Genomic DNA, 17297 nt, shown 5'->3' with positions numbered 1-17297 from the left:
AGGGGGCCTCGAGCTTGTTCTCGACCCAGAACCACCCCTCCACCTCACCAGAGCCATGCCTAGCTACTAGGAGGACCTCGAGGAGGCCTTCTCCCCCGACTTCGGCCGCCCCGATCCGCTTCGGGCTCCAGCACGATTCCGTCTGGTGAGACCACCCCCGCCTCCCAAACCTTTCCAGAAGCCTCCTAGTACACCCACTCTTCTAAGCCGAGCCCCAATTCGACATTTGCAGCCCTCCCCGGCGAGATCCATCACCGCCCGAACCACCGTCCGCCGGAGTGGAGGCAGCCGTCGATGTGGTGCTCGCCGACGACCAACTCCACCACCCACTGACACGGAAGGACTCCGTGAACCCGTAGGTGCTCACCGTTTCCACTACCTCGCCGTGGATCGACGCCGGCGACCGCCGCGATCCTCGGCGCCGGTGTGCTCTGTTTTTTCCTTTTCAAATTTTTAAACCTGACGGGTGGGACCCCCTCGTCAGCCTCTCTTTTTCTATTCGAACCGTTTTCCTAGAAAACGCCTTCGGGCAAAGTACGCTTTCCCTTTGGATTGGAGTATTTCTTACTGAAACGTTTTCTGTTTTTATAAACAAACCCCTAGAAACTTTCTGTTTCATTACAAATAAGTCCCTGGGCTAAAACCTTTATAACTTTTTAACAAAAGATGATTTTGAATTGATTCTTTTTCTGTCATCTTTATTTTTTTGTCTAGTTTTTTATCATATTTATTTGAAAAAAAATTGGAACAATTTTTATGAACACACGGTATTTACGTTAGTATGCGATTTCTTTATACCGTAGATACCGGAGGAGGTGACGGAACCGCGAACTTCGCCGAGCTAGACTCCGACTACTTCGAACCAGGCAAGCATGTTTGAACCTTTGATATGATGAGTGTTTTGCATGTTTGCTCGAGTAGTTTTTCTCATGGCATGTTTATATAAGCATTAGTGAATGTTATGTTGCATGCAAGGCAAGCTACAGGTGAGCTTCGAAGTATGATATGTTCATATGATGATAAGATAACCTGATCATGTGGTGGCATGATAGGTTGTAAGCTGGTATTGTTGAAGCCTGCCAGTCTTACATCAACCGTGTAACTCCAGTGTTAACATGGATCAAGTCTCGAACCCGTTCGTTTTCCTTTCGTGCTGCCACATGTTTTCTGCAAAGAGTGCGGTTGAGTAAGTTGCAAACCTCTTTCCTTGTACACACCAAACAGAGGGACCGCGATGAGGGTTCCATGGCCCTGGATTAAAGCTCGTCATTCGGTCAGGGGGCATGGGTGTTTCTGGTTGGGACCGAGAGGGGGGGCACCCCTTAGAGCGCGCGATATAAATTTGATCCCATGCTATTCGAGGTTGTGACCTCCCGTCTTAAAGTTTTTCTTGAACGCTGCCTAGGGTGATTCTTGGCAGCGGAATGTGGAATGGGTGTGTACTGGTTAGATGTGTTACTTCTGAAATTTCGTAAACGGAACTAGTCCTTTGTGACTACTAAAATCCGTTGGCTGTGGTTAAAGAGTACAAACTCTGCAGAGTCAAACCATTCTAGTATCCATGTCCATGACTAGGGACTTGGACATCATCTCAGTGTCAGTGTCAGTCTCAGTGTCGATCTCAGTGTCAACCCCAGTGACAGTCTCCGGAGAATAAGCATGAAACTGAGAGTGGTTAACTCGGTTGAATGTTATTCCTGTGAATGGACTAACCAGTTTATTATTATGCGCTGAGTATTTCCTTGTGATGATTTAAATTCATGAACTACTTGAATTCGAATGATAAACTATAAGCCCTTTATGTGATGTCGCTCAGACGTCCGACTGTGGCATTCTTGTTATTTACTTTTGATATAAGCCCTTTATGTGATGTTGCTCAGACGTCCGACTGTGGCATTCATGTTATTTACTTTCGATATAAGCCCTTTATGTGATGTCGCTCAGACGTCCGACTGTGGCATGCTTGTTATTTACTTTCGATATAAGCCCTTTATGTGATGTCGCTCAGACGTCCGACTGTGGCACCCTTGTTATTTACTTTCATTATAAGCCCTTTTCGAGATGTCGCTTAGACATCCGAATGTGGCACGCTCTGTTATTTACGTTTCAATATAAGCCCTTTATGTTGTGTTGCCCCGATGCCCGACTGCGGCATGTTAATTTACCTTTACCTTTCGAGGCGTCGCTTCAGACACCCGATCGGCCTTCTGCTATTTTTATTGGGATTTCGGGAGGACTACCGCCTGACTTCCTTTTTATTTTACATGTAGTGCAATTATTTATCTGAGTGTGCATTATAAATCTGCTCATGTGCATCATGTTTGCATTTGTTATATCTTATGTCCAAACTGTCTTGCGAGTACATTCAAAGTACTCACCTGGCTTGTTGATTTGGCCAGATGTTGACGAAGGCGATCTTATGGATGAAGAGTTCGATAGCGAGTCAGACACCTAGAGGAGTCCCAGTCAGTCCTGTGCGATCCTGGAGTTGATCACTTGTATTATATACGCTTCCGCTACCCAATAAAATCATCGAGCCTCACTCCGACGCTTTTGGAGTCACGTCACCCACTTCACTGTGACATATCCACCACCACTTTTATTACGAGTCAGTAGTATGCCACCAAACACCCTTGTGTCATATCTGCCTTTATGTATAATATCGGCGTGCTTGTAATAAATTGGTGAGCAGCCTCAGCTCAACCTTGTATAATATTTAGTACTTCTGGATTTCTGTATCAAGGATTTGTCTACCGGTAAGAAGGATTCTTCTGTACTGGTCAATACAAGGTTGGCTTTTCAATAAATGTTTTATTGGAAAACCGGTCCTGACAAAACCCCAAGTTGGATACTTTCAAGTATTTGGCTCAAAATGCTACATTCTTGATAAGCATCATCATTCTAAATTCGCTCCTAAATCTCATGAAGGTTTCCTACTTGGTTATGGCTCAAACTCTCACACTTACCGTGTCTACAACAATTTCACCCAAAAGGTTGAAGAGACGGTAGATGTGAAGTTTGATGAATCTAACGGCTCGCAAGTAGAGCAATTGCCAATTGATGTAGGAGACAAAGACCCTTCGGAAGCAATCCAAGACTTGTCTATTGGCAAGATTCGTCCAATGGAGGTGAAGGAGAGTACCCCGTCCATCCAAGTGGAAGCTTCTACCTCACGACAAAGCGAACCAAGAATTGATACGGAAGCATCCACAAGTGGGACACACCAAGACGAAGAAAATGAGGAAGCACACCAAGATGAACATCAACAACCTCCTTCTCCACCACGACAAGAGAATGACAACATCAACAATGAAGAAGAACAAGATGAAGAAGATGTTCCACCCTGAGCCAAGCCAAAACTCCCACGAGTTCGAGCAAGAATCGCCAAAGATCATCCCGTCGAGCAAATCTACAATGATATCCAAACCGGGAGTATAACTCGCTCTAAAACTCGTTTGGCTAATTTTTGTGAACACTACTCATTCATCTCTAGCATTGAACCTATGAAGGTTGAAGATGCATTGGAAGATCCGGATTGGATAAACGCTATGCATGAAGAGCTACACAACTTTGAGAGAAACTAAGTATGGACATTGGTCGAGAAGCCGGACAACAACCACAACATCATTGGTACCAAATGGGTGTTTCCCAACAAGCAAGATGAAGATGGTCAAGTCGTCCGCAAAAAAGCACGTCTAGTCGCCCAAGGCTACACTCAAGTCGAAGGTATGGACTATGGTGAGACATATGCTCCCGTTGCTAGACTTGAGTCCATTCGCATCTTACTTGCTTATGCTAATCACCATGATATCACCTTGTACCAAATGGACATAAAAAGTGCTTTTCTAAATGGTGAAATTGAGGAGGAAGTTTATGTTAAGCAACCTCCCAGCTTTGTCAATCCTAAGAAACCTAATCATGTCTACAAACTTCACAAAACCCTTTATGGTCTTAAACAAGCCCCTAGAGCGTGGTATAAATGCTTGACCAAGTTCCTTATTGAAAAAGGCTTTGAAATCAGTAAAATTGATTCTACTCTTTTTACTAAAAGGGTTAATGGAGAACTATTTGTGTGCCAAATTTATGTTGATGATATTATATTTGGTTCGACTAACCCTCATTTTAGTGAGATGTTTGGAAAGCTAATGTCGGAGAAGTTTGAGATGTCTATGATGAGTGAACTCAAATTCTTTCTCGGTTTGAAAATCAAGCAAACTAAGGAAGGTACCTTTGTCTCTGAAACAAAGTACACCAAGGACTTATTCAAGAAGTTCAATATGCAAGAATGCAAAGGTATGACTACACCCATGCCTACGAGTGGACATCTTGATTTAACCAAAGATGGTGAACCGGTTGATCAAAAAGTTTACCTCTCTATGATTGGTTCATTGTTATATCTATGTGCCTCTCGCCCCGATATTATGCTAAGTGTGTGCATGTGTGCACGATATCAAGCCACCTAAAGAATGTCATCTTAAGGCTATGAAAAGGATAGTGAGATACTTAGTACATACACCAAATTTTGGCATTTGGTATCCTAGGAGGTCTTCCTTTGATCTTGTTGGCTACTCCGATTCGGATTATGCCGGAGACAAGGTGGATAGAAAGTCCATTCGGGTACTTGTCAATTTCTTGGTAGATCTCTTGTGTCTTGGTCCTCCAAGAAACAAAACTCGGTATCCTTATCCACCGCCGAGGCGGAATACATTGTTGCTGGATCATGTTGTGCTCAATTACTTTGGATGACCCAAACTCTTAAAGATTATGGGATATATGTGAAACATGTTCCATTGCTGTGTCACAATGAAAGTGCTATTAAGATTGCTCACAATCCCATGCAACATTCTCGAACTAAACATATTGAAGTTCGTCATCATTTCATTCGAGACCATGTTGCCAAAGGGAACATTAATCTTAAGCATCACTACAAAAAAAATACACTTCCGTGATGATACGTGTTTGTCAGAGTAGGTCGCTTTTTTTGTCATGCATGTACATCCATGACAAATTTATGACAGAATCAAGATAGTCATACATGTGCTGTCGTAGAAGTGTTCCATGACATTACCAAAATTATCATCATGGAAGTGTCCACATCCATGACAATAAATCACGCGTCACAGAAGTGCTTTCGTCAAGGGTGACCGACACGTGGCATCCACCGTAACGGAAGGCCGTTAAGCTATCGGTCAGGTTTTGGATCCGATAACCCGTTAACAACCCCGACCAATGGGGATTTTCCACGTGTAAAATCATCATTGGCTGAAGGAGACACGTGTCAACTCATCCAATGGGTGAGACGCGCCTATGATATGTTGACACGTGGACCGGCCCATCAAGTTTAAATGGGCCGGCCCAACTGAAGGCCCACAAGATTTTGCGGACCATAATGGGCGGCCCAGCTAAAGGCCCACGAGATTTTGCAGACCATAATGGGCTGGCCCAGCTAAAGGCCCACAAGATTTTGCGGGCCATAATGGGCCGGCCCAGGTAAAGGCCCATAAGATTTTTGTGTGCCGTAATGGGTCGGCCCAGCTAAAGGCCCACGAGATTTCGCCGACATTAATGGGCCGGCCCAGCTGTAGGCCCACAAGATTTTGAGGACCCTAGTAGGCCGGCCCATTAACTGCCTGCCATGTTTTGGGCCAAATGCCAGCCCATATTTGATCCGGTCCATTAATGGACTGCCACGCTCCGGGCCTAATAGTGGCCCATATGAGATCTGTCCCGTGAAAGGCCTACCATGTTCTGGGCCAAATTACGGCCCAGATCAGGTTCGGCCCTTTAAGAGGCTTTGGGCTCAATTATGGCCCATATTAGATTCGGCCCGTCAACTGGACACTATGCTTTTGGGCCCACTTGATAAAGGCCCACTTAGTAATTCGGCCTGATATTAGTTTTGGCCTGTTAAGGGCCCATTTAACATTTCGGCCCTATATTAATTTCAGCCTGTTAAAGGCCCGTCATATAGTTGGGCCTAACTACGGCCCAGTTTGCACCCGGCCTGCTCGCAGCCGATATCTAATTGGGCCAAACAGGACCGAGACAATTTTTCGGCCTGTTAAAAGCCCATGATTTGATTCGCACAATCATGGGCCAGGGTTCATTTCGGGCTGCTGCCGGCCCGTGAGCTGATCGGCACGTTTCAGGCCCAACCTACATCGTGATTGCATGACGGCCCGATTATGTACCGTAATTTTACGGTTTGGCCGGTTTACTGCGAAGACAGGATATATATATATATACAATAAAATAACTGCAGCATCGTGAATAAGAAAAAACCTAGACTATACAATAAAGAAATTATGGCATATTACATCCACTAGGCATCAAAGTTTGCCACTATGATAATAAAGCACAAGCAGATAGCAGATTACATACACTGGGCATCAAAGATCGCCACCAGTGCAAATAAACACGCCGACAAAATAATATACAAAACCGAAAGCACTTCAATAGAGTTCAAGAAAGGTTAGCCCTGCTGGGGAGCTGCAGCGCAAGCAGCTGAGCAAGATGATGAGACTACGCTTGTTCAACACTTATATCTTCCTCACTCTGAAAGATAAACAAGCAGACAGATGACAGGTTTTGCACATAAAAGTATCAGTGCTGACAATTCATCACATTTCTTACTGACGAATAAAGTGACACAGTTTAAATTTGCATTAACACAATATGGTATTGTTCAGGTCAAGACATGGCAGGAAATGACATTGTGAAGGAGTTGGCAGCTTCACGACACCACTGGATTACAGATCAAGAACTCATAAGTATCAATGGTTAGTGTGCTGTCAATTTATACCATTTCAGATTGGCAAACAAAGAGACGGTTTAAATAATAGTAGAATGATATGACATTGTTCATAGTTAAGACATTGCAGAATATGACATTGTGCTGTAGTGGGTAGGTTCACCACACCACTGGATTACAGATGAAGAACAGAAGCATACATGCAGTGCAAAAGAAGATCACTTGCTCTGTATTGTTTAATTTACATGGTATGAAGAAGGAACTTGGTTGTACAACTAAAAACTTAAATGGAGAAAGGACGAACTTTTGTTTATGAACTACAAATAATAAACTTTAAACAAGCAATTTGATGCAAACACCAAAAATAAATAGCTGTTTCAGTCATGCCTAACCAAATATATACAACAAAGTTTGAAGGCTTGAGATGGACAAACTTACATTATTGGTGAAGACAAGCTCTATAAAGGCCTTGTCCATGCTGATGGGGGAGGCAATTCAAGAAGTTTACCACAGAATCTTCTTCAAAAGCATTGCCTTTATTCTACATTTTGTTAAGAGTAAATATAGATGTGATAATATACAAAAAAATGGAGAATATTTAAGATAAGATGAAGAGTGATGCTACATAACCAAGTAGTTATAAATGTAAGTGCAGTGATACAAGCAAAAGGTATAGCCAAGAGCAATGCATAGCTAAACTTCTTCAGTACCAACCTTATGGTAAGAGTAAATATAGATCTGATGTGTAGAAAATGGAGGGCAAAGGAAAATAAGCTGCAGAGTGGTGGTACATGAACAACTACCTGTCATTATAAGTACACTGATAAAGGATAGCATCTACTTACAAGAGCAATGCAGAGCTAAAAAACATTGGCATTGGATATATTCTACACTAATGTAACCATTCATACAGATCAGATAATTTGGAGCGAACAATTGATAAGCAAGCTATCATGCATACTGCTATCACATAATGAACCAGGTATGTATGCAAGTACAGTGATACAGGACAACAGGTACTAACAAGAGCAAAGCAGCGGGCAGCATATTTGCGATATCCTGTCGTTCTTGTCAAACTGGAATTCTTCTTCGAGCAGATTTCCTGCAAAAAAGATCCGTAAGGCACATGCGGAAAAGTAGAAGTTCAAATTGTCATGTGATTTCATAGACAGTACCTCATCCTGGGAACGAGACCAGTGCATAACAAGGTTTTTCCATTCAATGTCTTCTAAATTTAGCACAGGATACTTCACCAAAAATTCATTTATAGACTTGCCATCAAAGTGTGATTTCCTCAGGTAACACCGATACTACTGCAATGCTTCCTTGAAAAGCACAAGCAAGCTTTGCTCGTCATGACTATCTAGATTGACCCTCGCCTAGTTACAACAATGTAATGTAAATCATTGATGTGTTCAATCAGCAGAAAACAGGAAAATAATAACCATGAATAATAACACTTACACGTAAGTTGGACAGGAAGATGTGAAAATGGTGTTTGTCTTCACAATAATCTTCCCATGATGGGAATATATGCACGTAGTCCCTAACAACATTGAAAGCATTATCTTTTAAACTGGGAATAAATGGAATGGGGTTCCAATCTGCAGGAATTGTCCGTCTCTGCAGTTGGGATAGGTCTTCGGCCGGTGGACTTGCTGTACTTTTTCCTGGAGTGAGATTTTTCTGTGGTACAGCTGGTGCTATGGCAAATGAAATCGGTATACCTTTTGCTAGAGTGCAGGTCCTGTGTGGTGGGGCTAGTGGTGTGGCCAGTGAAGTATTGGTACAGTCTGCTGGAGTCGGTCCTACGTTTTGTGTCACTGGTTGTACAGCCAATATAAGTGGGGTGCTGTCTGATTTCTCTGGCACCACCACGTTTTTCAAGGACTTTGCTGGTGCTCCTTCAGGTTCGGCAATCACCCTCTTCCTTTTTGATGTCTGATGCACAAGAACAGCATTTGAGTGGAAAAACATGATATGATGACAGATGGAATATGCATTGGTAATGGATGGGCATGGCATCTCGACATATATGATGAGTAAACTAAGCAGATGGCGGTGCAACAAAGTATAAGAAATGCAAGACAACATATGCAAGATATGCGCAATCAATAAAACCTTGCCAAATTAGAACAGGCACCTTGATGGGTGAACAGGACAGGCCATCTGCCTTCGACTCCTCGAGGTTAGAATAGTCATTAGGATGATATTCTGAACAAGAATCAACAGGTGGGGAGCGTATGAGTTTCATTGCTTCCATAATGGCACTCAATGCCTTGGTGCCAATTTTTTAAGTCATTGCAGTGTTCCACAATATTCTTCTGATGTGCGGATTCTGATATTCACTGTAATTGCGTATGATATCTGAGAACCATGAAAACATAAATAGTTGTGAGATTATCTTTGTAATGCAGATGATATTATAATATAGGGGCGCCCTTGTAAACACGTGTGTGCTATCACTGGATTCTCACGAGAGAGCTCATGTGTGCTGTAATATGGTGCATGCATTTATATAATCTGGCACAAGTACACAAAAAATAGGCTCCAGAAGTAAGGATAGCTGGCAGATGATAGGTTTATAATATACTGTATAGAGAGTTTATTGCCAAACCATGATAACAAGAGCACACAGCAACTAGGCAGATCATAGTGTACATAACAGGGGTACACCATAACCAGGATATATAAATCGGGAAAGTAGAACTGGACGGAAATTACAGTGTTGTATTGCCGCTAGTAATTGAAAGCCTATCGATCACGTACAGGCCAGCTTTATCAGCTGTTGACTGCAGATGTCCATGCTCCCCTTCCTGACAAGGAACATACTGTGCTTCCCATACAGAACACCGCACGGGTCGCCAGCCGAACCACCGGCCCCACCGCCTGTGTTCCTCCGCCACCCCCACCCCCACCCTCGCCCCCACCCGCGTTGAGTTTTCTTCGTTCGATGAGGCCCCACCACCGCCCCCCACAACCACCGTCCCCACCCGAGCCCCTTCGATCTCACCGGCGAACTCCGGCGAGCTCTGAAAAATCGACTGACCCAATTTTGAAATTTAGTCTACTGTGATTTAACTAGTGTGGAATATAAAAGGGGAAACCCATGAGCATTGCAAGTATGGTGTTGAGCGTGCCATGGCGGATCTGAAGGTGCAAACCGGACAAAGGCAACTTTGCAACCAAGACAAGAAATCAGAGTAAAGCAATGGCGATCTATTTTCTTGCTGCGATAAATAAGTTGAGCAGATACGAAAGAGTACGGCCTCTGGTGCGGCGCCGTGTACGCATCTGCTGAGAATTTGATGGTGCTGCGGTAGCGATGGATGTCGGTGGCATGGAAGCAGATCTTGGAGGGTAGACGATGGCGGCGGGGCACGGTGGACGAGACGGTCGTAGGAGCGGCGCCGGCAAGGTGGACGACGGCGGGGATGAAGCGAGAGGACGGGATGCAAGGATCCCGGTCCGAAGCCGTGGATGAGAGAGGTCGATATCTTGTAATGGACGGCGGCATCGGGGTATCAGCTCCGGCATGGTGGAGGAGGACGGCGGTGGATGTGGTGGCGGACGACGACGGCGGACGAAGCAGGGTGGGGTGGAGAGGGTGTTTTGGCGCCCACGGAGTACGAATGGGGAAAAGGGAGGTAGAGAGGAAGGGGGAACCATGTATTCAGGGCGCGCTTGTCTCAAATGCGAGGAAATTTACAAACTTAGCCCCCGTTTCAAATTTCTACTACATCACAGCAACACTAGTCGGTTGGGGATAGGACGGTAATCTCGCATACACCGAATAGTTGCCGACAAGAGTTTGTTTTTGGCGCCCACCGTGTATGAATATGAATCGGGGACGGAGTCGATTTCGGCCGAGGACACACTGTGTTTTGGCGCCCACCGTGTATGAATCCGGGTGAGAGGCGGTTACGTCACGTTTGGGTGAAATTACAAACCTACCCCTATCGAAACCTATAGAAATCCATCATATAGGCTTTGCGTGGCAGGGATAGGCAGTAGTGATTTCCATCTCGCCGATTTTGGTTTCAGGCGGTTACTCCAACTTTCCCCGCTTCGTTCAAATTTTGCAGAGTGCACGTTCACCGTGCCAACTCAATTCGAATCCCGTTTGTATTCTATATTTTTTTCGGGTGGGATCCATTTTCAATTGGAATTACATTCTATATACATCATTTTTTTATATATACTTTCAAAAGCACAACAAAGAATTCTACTCCTTTATATGTATAATATGATTTACAAATACAACGATCTCGAAATCTTAAGGTTGAATTCGAAAAAATTTAACCAAATTATGTTCTACTAAAATGTATGGATCAGTAATATCTACATATTAAATAACATAGATGTGCGTGAATTCATATGAGTATGCATGTTTGATAGATCAACCTTGGTTCGAGTATGGATTACATGTATCATCATCTCGAATTCAAATATTTGAATCCCTTTTTTGTTCACTCCTTTCACGCCCATCTCTCTCGCATGCATGCTCCTTCAGGTAGCTATCACTCTCTTTTCTCCAGCTCACCCGCACGCTCACTTCATGTTGCTCCTATCCTCGCAAACATGGTCTCTCGACGTCTCCCTTGAGAAGTGTCACACTCTCCCTATCATTATACATTACATGGTTTTCATTATCTCTCACGTCTCTACTGTTCTCTGGTATCACTTGGTACCTAAGCTTTCTTTTTCACCGCCAAACACATAGTCTCCACTCGTCTTTCACTTTGTCTTTCTCTCTATGGGATTCTCTCACACACCCTATATGTCTCTACATATGACTCATACCACTAAAATTACTCTCTCTATCTCTCCTGTAGACACAACATTTGTTGCCGTCTCCTTTTCGTCTCCATCCCAGACTGACATTATTCATTTGTTTACTGATCAGACAACCCCGACTACCATCTCCTCTCTCTCTCACAGACACACACACACACAACTCCTGCTTCCACTCCCCTTCCCGACTACCGTCTCTCTCTCACACACACAAAACTCTTGCTTTCGCACCCCGACTCGTATTTCTCTCACAAACATTTATCGACTAGCTAGCCTCTAGATAGGTTTATACACCCGCACACTCATGCTTCCACCATCGCATACATGTCTCTCTCCCGCTCCTTGTATCTATGTAGATTTTTCTTCCCTTCTTGAGACACGCCCTCTCGATCGTGCACACACACTATCGCCTCATTTTAAGCTGATACCTATCGCACACACACTCCTTGTGTCTTTGTCACACATGCACTCCGTCCTCCTCCACTCGCCCTCTCTCTCACACACACATGGGCTTTTTGCAACAACTAGCAAGATGCACATGCGTTGCACGGAACATCAAGATGCATTTGTATGAGTAGTTTATCTTGTGGGGGAAAAGGATGAAGGAGGGAAGGCCTTATTTGCAAATGTGGAGAGGGGTGTGTGTATCTTTTTGCAAAATTGCCATAGTTTCCTTCCTATCCGTCAGATATAGATCGGACGGCCTATATTGCAGGATGGCAGGCACACGATCATCACCGACAATGCTTATTATAAGAGTAGGGATAAAAAAATAGAGTTGGTGATGATGGTGGGCCTGCCATCCTGCAATGTAGGTCGTCTGATTTATATCTGACGGATAGGAAGGAAAATATGGCAATTTACCCGCACTCTTCACCACATTTGCAGATAAGGCCTTCCCACGTTCATCCTTTTCTCCCACAAGATCTTGATGTTCCGTGCAACGCACGGGCATCTTGCTAGTAAGAGTAGAAATTAGACATATACCACTTCTCGAATCTTGAAACCAACAACATTCCTCCCTTATCTCATCAAAACCGCCAAAGGAATATATTTTGAGTGAAACATAACATATTTTTAGTGATATACGTATTTCAAAGCTAGACTTTTTTTCTATCAAATCGATGAATATGTATTAATCCAGTGGCGGAGACAGGCCTGGGGCTGCTAGGGCTATAGCCCCAGGCCTAGAAACAACTTCCTTTGTAATTTCTTCATGCAAAGCATAGAAAATCATAGAAGTTTATCACTCAACATAGCACAGCCCCAAGCGTAATCTGCATCTAGCTCCGCCACTGTATTAATCTACTTTGATCATGTGGCAACGCATTGGCACATTGCTAGTAGTTATTATAATTTTTTGGACACCAGACAAACGTTGGAGTACATATACAAACAGAAGAGGCGCACACACGCAGTCGGCCTCTCGCTGTCTCGCACACATGAGTGTTATGTAAAGGCAACGTTAACAAATAAACTCTAAAACCCTAGGGGCACGATTGCTGCATTCGCGGGTACCGGGTACGTGGTGGAGCACCTTTGTAGGAATAGTCAGCTCGCGTGATAATTTGATCCGTAGGAGTTGATGGTCGGGACCATAGGTGAACGACTTGGAGCGCGGTGGCTCGCCAGTTGCCACAGATCGAGTAGCCACATTTAAAATATCGTTTTTTAGCGGGGTTAAGAGTTCCAATTTTCAATGGCGCGTTATAAGTAGTAAGTAGTTTTTAGAACGATTGGACAGAGCGAAAATGGAATTCATAGTACTACGTACCTCCTTAGCGTATGGTTGTATGGTTTGTTTGTTTTTCGATGGAGGTTGTATGGGTTTATGTTGCGAGATGTTGAACCTGGTAGTTCTAGGGCAAATACTATGGTTTAGATTTAGATGCTGGTTTTCTTTAATGAAAATCGGAAGGGGAAACCCTTCTTCGATTAAAAAAACTACTACCTCCATTCTGGTTTACTAGTCCCCATCATACTTTGGGTCAAAGTTTGTCCACGAACTTTACTTTTAAAATGTGAATGGAAAATGAGATTTTGTTATACCCAAACAAAAAAGGACTGGAGGGAGTGATTGCTCTGACACGGACGCGACCTCTCATAGCGTAGGCATTGAACTGGCGCGCCGGCCAAGAGGGCCGCACTCGCTACAGGCCCGGCTGAGCACGCCTCCTTGCCGCATGCAACCAGCTTAAGACTGCCCCGCCTGCCTTCATTGAATCAGCGCGTGTGCCGGCAACACGTCCTTCCACGAGCCAGCAGGCATTTTAGAACACAAAAAATGACTAAAATATAATTAATTTACGCATGGTCTTGACTTGTTGTGCTCGCACTGGTAGCAGGAACTAGTAGAGGATTTTCATTATTTATAACTCTCGTCACATTTTTTTGTCTTTGAAGTGAATCATGGTTGTGGACGTTATGTATGAATGTGCAGATATCTGTGAACATGAGTTTGATGTGGAAGTTGAACTTGGAATGTCGGGCTTGCGTGTGAACTATACCATGTCCAATGCTTTGTCTGTTATTGTTTGGAAAGTAATTGTTGTTATTACATGACCCGAAAAAAACATTTTGTGCCACATCAGTAGATGCACGGACATCACAACAGGCATGCTGACTGGATAAACATTTGAACCTAGCTATTATGAAGGAAATTTTGTATTGACGACAGTTTTAGATAGCAGGAGATGCTAGCCTGCTCTGCCTCTGCTAGCTTATTTCTGGCTTCTTCCATCTCTTCTTTGGCTTGGGTGAAGAGAGCATCGGATTGCTCTTTTTGCTTCTTCAGGAACTCAGCTACATTCTCAAGGGCTGCCGCACGCTTTCTTTCAGCCTTTACTAATGCCATGAGGACACGAACAGCTAACGAGTCCACCTGTCTTGTGTGTAATCCAGCATCATCTGGGAATTTGCACCTTGTGTCTAATCCAGCATCATTAGGGAACTGGCACCTTGTGTGTAATCCAGCCTCATTTTGGAAACATGATCTCGAGGTTGACCATACTTCCCTCCTCACAGGAACTGCATCCTGACATGAAGTTACTTCTTTTTTAGATCAATACTCAGAGCAACCTAGATCCATTTAGTAGAAGCCAGATAAACAGAACTCAGAGAAGTGAATTCAAAAGGAAATAAATAAATAAAAACAGACTACAAGGTGAGAACACCCACTTCCTACATCAAGCTAAAAACGAAAGCATTAGGACGATTAAGACTCTTCTTATTACACATCGAAGAACACCACGCTTAAGAGAAACAGAAACTACAACATATACACATCGAAGAACACGAGGCTACACGAAAGTAATTGAAAGGGTGTTACTTACCAAAGCTCGTTTTACAGGTTCGGTGCAGCTCCTCTTTAACTTGCCACGCTCCTTGAAGATGTCCCGAATATCCCGTGTTTGGTCTTCATTGCTCCTCTGCATGTTCGCACTTGTGGTTTTAAAATCTCAACATGGCAAGAAAAATATACTACTAGTAATACTCGCGCATCTTGTGGGCAACATTAAAGCACTCGTCTGCCATGTTAGAGCATCTCCAACAAGATAAACTACTCATACAAATGCATCTTGATGCGTGCAATGCATGGGCATTTTGCTAGTTCTAAAAACCTTTCCATCATTTGCCACACTACTGGTTGCAGATGAAAAACCTACCCAAGCACAGCGCAATACAGGAGCGACGCACAATTACAAGATGATATTCTATTGGACAATGGAGGCTATAACCAATTACTTTTACGAGAACAATAGCACCCAGGAAATTTGAAGGGTAGGTATGAACAAAATTGGAACTGCACATGTACTGCTAAGTGATTCAATACACACATTACCAATCGAGGAGGAGAACGATGGTCGCGGCGGCCTCTATGCGTCATGGTCAGCAACGGGAGTCAGTTCATTGTCCATGATGGTGGTACTTCTGCGCTTGGCGTCGGCTTCCGGGAAGCAGATCTGAGACCGTGGAATATGATGTCGGGGAAGAGGCTCTGTGTACGACGACGACGGTGGACCGGCTCCAGTGCGGCGTACGAGGTCGTCGATGAGGCAGATGCGCTGCGGTGGACGAGTGCGCCGATGTAAAGGGGAGGAGCACGAAGGCCGCGGTGCCGTGGAGAAGTCTATTTAGCGGTGGGGATAGAAATTGGGGAGTATTCAGGTGTACTACTCTAGGTGCCGGGGTGCGGTTGGCTGGGTAGGGTGAACCTGAAGTTACGAAAACATCCCCCTACTAAGCGTCATCCGTAGGCCTGTTCCGAAGGCTATGATGGTAACTTCCTACTACTCGAATCAAGGTCGCGGGAGATTTTCCCGCCGACCTCAAAATTTTGTGACACTAGACTCCCCGTGTGGCGTGTTGAGTGATTCGGCTAAGCAACTAGCGAGTAGTAGTAGTAAACTCTGCATATTAGGTTTGACCGAAGTCAAACTTCCTAAAGTTTGACCAAGTTTATAGAGAAATATAAACATTTACCATAACAAATATGTATGATGTGAAAGTACATTCAATAATGAATCTAATGGTATTTATTTGTTATTGTATATGTTAATATTTTTTGTTATAAGCTTTCTGAGAGTTTACAAAACTTGACTTTGACCAATGCTAATACGCGGACTCAAATAAAAATGGAGCGAGTACACATTTGTTTTCTTAGTTTGTAGTGAACTAATCATTTGTTGAAATTGTGAAATAAATATATTAGGCTATTGACTTCGAATCTAATGGTCTATACAATTCAATAGTTACAATCATTGTCGAATCCCAAGATGTATACAAGGTCTATAGTACTTCACAACATGCTCAAACTCACATAATCCCAGTCAAATGAGAATCTAAATGCATTTCATAGTTATTACTTTGTAGGATGCAACAAGAACAACCATAACTCTACAGCAGCCATTATAGAAGCAACATTTTGACATATCCCAATGTGTGAATGAAACGTGCAGAGAGAGCTTTTGAAGATGGAGCAGATAGGGCGGGAAAGATTGTATGTATGTGGACGAGAGAGTAGGAGACAAACCTAATGAGACTGAGAGAGAGAGAGAGATAGAGAGAGAAAGAGAGAGGAAGAAGTTAGGTCTGTCAGAAAGATGCATACATGTAATATACATGAGATGCGTGTGCGTCTGGATTCTATATACGTGGAAGGAGAAGAGACAACATGTTTGATGAGAGAGCAGGAAAAACATGGACGAGAGGGGAAGGATCTCGTGGGTTGAGGGATTGACAATTTTGTGCGGGGGAGAGAGGGATTGGTAATTTTGTGCAAGAGAGAGAGGGAGAGGGTGGGGGGAGGAGTCAGTCAGCCGTCGTCACATCACCCTGCTTCCAAATGACCCCGCATTCTCTAGCGCAGTGTGGTCGCCGTCTTCGATCTGCTCGTTGCCCTCGTTGAAGATTGAGGTGTTGTGCATGTTGGGGTGCAAAGAAGCACAAGCGAGAGTGGTCGCTGTATAACCTTGCATGGGGATGAATTGTGTGCTCGGGGGAGTGTGTGTGTGTGTGTGTGTTGTGCTGCGTGTGTCTCTCTCTATGTGTGTGTGTGTGTGTCAGATATTGAGAGAAAACAAACCTAAGGAGAGAAATGGGTATTCACAAAGAGATTGTGCGGGCCTTGAGGTGGGCAGGGGCCGGGTGAGGGTGTCAAAATGTGCGCGTTGATGCATGTGTTGCATGCGACCGTGCGAGGGACGGACGAATCGAGAGAGATGGTTGTTGTGTTACGGATGCTCCTCTCTCT

The sequence above is a fragment of the Triticum urartu genome, chromosome 2 (assembly GCF_003073215.2).
Source record: "Triticum urartu cultivar G1812 chromosome 2, Tu2.1, whole genome shotgun sequence".
Classification (NCBI taxonomy): domain Eukaryota; kingdom Viridiplantae; phylum Streptophyta; class Magnoliopsida; order Poales; family Poaceae; genus Triticum; species Triticum urartu.
The sequence above is the reverse complement of the archived record's forward strand: the minus strand, read 5'-3'. Positions refer to the sequence as shown.